This window comes from Amblyomma maculatum, chromosome 11 (assembly GCF_055883805.1).
Source record: "Amblyomma maculatum isolate TAMU_Amacu chromosome 11, ASM5588380v1, whole genome shotgun sequence".
NCBI classification, from domain to species: domain Eukaryota; kingdom Metazoa; phylum Arthropoda; class Arachnida; order Ixodida; family Ixodidae; genus Amblyomma; species Amblyomma maculatum.
The window spans coordinates 50,603,957-50,608,165 of NC_139354.1; the positions used below are offsets into that span (position 1 = coordinate 50,603,957).

Below are 4,209 nucleotides of genomic sequence, written 5' to 3' on the forward strand. Positions count from 1 at the left end.
TTGGAACTGGTGCAGTTCTCCAACAGCTGCAATTCTCGAAGTATGTGTGCAGATGCTTGCTTCACTCCAGAATTAAAACGCATAACTGCTTCGGCCACTACAGCCTCGATGGCAAACAGTGAGGCATGTTTGTCTTTAGGCATCAATGACCAAATGACAGAATGGAGTGGTTCATTAGCATTTTGAGTTTTGCCCCTTTTGGCAGCGTTTTAGCAGCTCCTTATTGAGATAGCGCAGGGGCCATGCTAATCTTCTCTGTATCGTTCCAATTTTAGTATATGTACTGGGTACTGGAGAATCTCTTATCATAGCTGTCTGTTCTACTGTGACAAAAGTTTATAGACCCCTATGGGCTTCATATTTCTTTAGCTGTGTGGCTCCTACTAGCCATGCTTAGCTTGTTCATGCCATTAGTCAAAATAGTGACTAATGGCCTAGTGTGCTTAGTGGCAATTCTATTGGCCACTTTGTGCTTTTGCTGGCATACTTTGTTAACATATGAGTTCTGCACCTGGGTCTTGATTTGTTATTTTGCGAAGCCACCTTCTATCTCCGCTGGTCATGCACAAAGGCTGCATTGTTATTGGGTAATCTTTTCTGTGTAGTTTTTCTTTTTTTCGATATGGGACCTGTCGTTTGATTGGCTAACCTTTCTTCATTTATTTAACTACTCACTTTTTTTTTTTAAACTCTCTGAACTCCCGTTATGCCGTGGGGCAATTAACAATGTTATTAAAAAAAAAAAGTAATCTGTATTCTTTGAGTGCAGGTGACTGACATATAGACCCAGGGGTGCAGCGGTGGCGTAGCGGTAGAACATCCGCCTCGCATGCAAGAGGACCGGGGTTCAAATCCCGGTGCCGCGCAATTCTCCACCGGATGACAAAAAAAAAAAAAAAAAATCCGCGTGTCGATGGAATTGCATATACAGGTTTGGGGTGCGACCTGATGCCGGTGAACACCTCCGGCAACGCACTCCCTCACCAGAACAGGAGTTGGCCACCCTGGTGCAGTAATTGGCCACAACCTCCTATGATAAGCTCCACAAAACCTCGGCCCTCAGTCACCAGCGGCTGCGGAACAACTGACCACGGCGGCGGTCAGACCTGTGACGCAGCAGGGGGTGCTAAGAAAGCCTGGCTCCGCTGGACAGGCCGCCATTGGAAACTGACCCTGGCAACGTTTAATGCTAGAACCCTAGCTAGTGAAGCTAGTTTAGCAGTGCTGTGAGAGGAACTAGAGGGCATGAAATGGGATGTCATAGGGCTTAGTGAGGTTAGGAGGCCGAATGAGGCATATACTGTACTGAAGGATGGGCATGTACTGTGTTATCGAGGTTTACCAGAGAGGCGACAACTAGGAGTAGGTTTCCTTGTCAATAAGTATATAGCGGGTAATATAGATGAATTCTATAGTATTAATGAGAAGGTTGCAGGCATCGTAATTAGGCCTAATAAGCGGTATAAACTGAAGGTTGTACAGGCCTATGCACCTACATGTAGTTATGATGACCAGGCAGTTGAAAGCTTCTATGAAGATGTAGAATCGGCAATGCGAAAAGTAAAGACGCAGTATACTGTACTAATGGGCGACTTCAATGCCAAGGTAGGGAAAAAACAGGCAGGAGGCAAGGCAGTAGGTGACTATGGCATTGGATCTAGGAATAGCAGGGGGGAGTTACTAGTTGAGTTTGCAGAGCGCAATAACTTACGAATCATGAATACCTTCTTCAGCAAACGGAAGAACCGAAAATGGACATGGAAAAGTCCTAACGGAGAGACTAAAAATGAAATCGACTTCATAATGTGTTCAACCCCCGCCATTGTGCAGGATGTAGAGGTAATCGGGAAAGTTCGATGTAGTGACCACAGGATGGTGAGGTCCCGAATTAGCCTAAATCTGAAGAAGGAACGCAATAGATTAGTAAGAAAGAAACCCATCAACGAATTAGCGGTGAGGGGGAGGGCAGAAGAGTTCAGGATCTCGCTACAGAATAGGTATTCAGCTCTAAATGAGGATGGCGACATTACCCTAGAGGCAAGGAACAATAATTTCAGAGATATCATTACTGAGTGCGCGGTAGAAGTAGGCGGTAGGATAGTTAGAGAGGATACCGGTAAGCTGTCTAAGGAGACGAAAGATTTGATTAAGAAACGACAGAGTATGAAAGCTTCCAATCCAACAGACCAGATCGAATTGGCCGAGATATCAAAGCTAATCAATAAGCGCAAGGTGGCCGATATAAGGAAGTATAACATGGAGAAAATTGAGCATGCTGTAAAGAACGGGGGAAGCCTTAAAGCGGTAAAGAAATTGGGCATAGGCAAAAACCAGATGTATGCGATAAGGGACAAGGCGGGCAACGTCATCACTAATATGGACAAGATAGTCAAAGTAGCCGAGGAGTTCTATACAGATCTCTACAGTAGCCAATGTAGTCAGGACCGTAATGAGATTGGCGTCAGGGAAAAACAGTCAGACGTTCCACCAGTGACGAAGGACGAGGTCAAGAAAGCACTAGAAACTATGAAAAGGGGGAAATCAGCTGGAGAGGATCAGATAACCACAGATTTGCTGAAGGACGGGGGGGATATCGTGCTGGAAAAACTGGCCACCCTGTATACGCAGTGCCTGGTGTCATCGACGGTACCGGAAGCATGGAAGAATGCAAACATTATCCTCATTCCCAAGAAAGGGGACTCTAAGGACCTTAAAAATTACAGACCAATCAGCTTACTGTCTGTTACGTATAAGGTATTTACTAAGGTAATCGCTAATAGAATCAGGACAACCTTAGACTGCAATCAAGCAAAGGATCAAGCAGGGTTTCGGAAACGGTACTCTACTATCGATCATATCCATACCATCAATCAGGTGATAGAAAAATGCGCGGAATACAACCAGCCCTTATACATAGCATTCATTGATTACGAAAAAGCATTTGACTCAGTTGAAACCTCGGCGGTGATGCAGGCATTGCGAAATCAGGGGGTAGACGAGCCGTACGTGAAAGTGCTGGAAGATATATATAGTGGCTGCACAGCAACCATAGTTCTGCATAAAGAAAGTAACAAAATTCCCATAAAGAAAGGTGTTAGGCAAGGAGACACAATCTCCCCAGTACTATTCACAGCTTGTTTAGAGGAAGTATTCAGAGACTTGGAATGGGAGCAGTTAGGGATAAGGGTAGATGGAGAATACCTCAGTAATCTGCGATTTGCTGATGACATTGCCTTGCTAAGCAACTCGGGAGAAGAACTGCAAATAATGATTGATGACCTAGACAGGAAAAGTAGAAAGGTAGGCTTGAAAATCAATATGCAGAAGACTAAGGTAATGTTCAACAGCCTCGGGAAGGAACAGGAGTTTACATTAGGTAGCGAAATACTGGAAGTAGTAGGCGAATATATCTACTTAGGACAGGTAGTAACCGCAGATCCGGACAATGAAAAGGAAATAACAAGAAGAATAAGATTGGGATGGAGCGCATTTGGCAAGCACTCGCAGATTATGACTAGCAGCTTACCGGTATCGCTCAAGAGGAAAGTATACAACAGTTGCATCTTGCCTGTACTCACCTATGGGGCTGAAACGTGGAGGCTAACCAAGAGAGTTCTACTTAAGTTGAGGACAACCCAGAGGGCTATGGAACGAAAAATGGTAGGGGTAACATTAAGAGATAGAAAGCGTGTAGAGTGGGTCAGAGAAATAACTCAAGTTAACGACATTCTAGTGGAAATTAAGAAGAAGAAATGGACATGGGCAGGACATGTAGTGCGAAGAGAGGATAACCGATGGTCGCTGAGGGTAACAAACTGGATTCCAAGGGAAGGAAAGCGTAGCAGGGGGCGGCAGAAAGTTAGGTGGGCGGATGAGATTAAGAAGTTCGCAGGGGTCAAGTGGATGCAGCTAGCACAGAACCGGGTTAAGTGGAGAGATATGGGAGAGGCCTTCGCCCTGCAGTGGGTATAATCAGGCTGATGATGATGATGATGATGATGATGACCACAACTAGATGACGAGAACCAACTTGTTGATATTCAGAACTTTCTTCACATCGCCGTAGAGACCTGTCCGCTGGTTCGGCTACGAATTCAGTGCCAGACATACCCAGATGCTTAACGATACAGCCCTCGACTCCGCGATGCTCGGTACACAACTAGAGACCTTTTCTGGACCTGGTTTCCTATTCCTCGACAAGGCTTTAGC

The 4,209-nt window shown here is 45.2% G+C and overlaps 1 pseudogene; it reads right to left on the reverse strand.

Moving 5' to 3' along the window:
• Positions 1-229: 229 nt before the first annotated feature.
• Positions 230-291, reverse strand: LOC146173784 (U6 spliceosomal RNA; annotated as a pseudogene).
• Between the last annotated feature and the right edge of the window lie 3,918 nt (positions 292-4,209).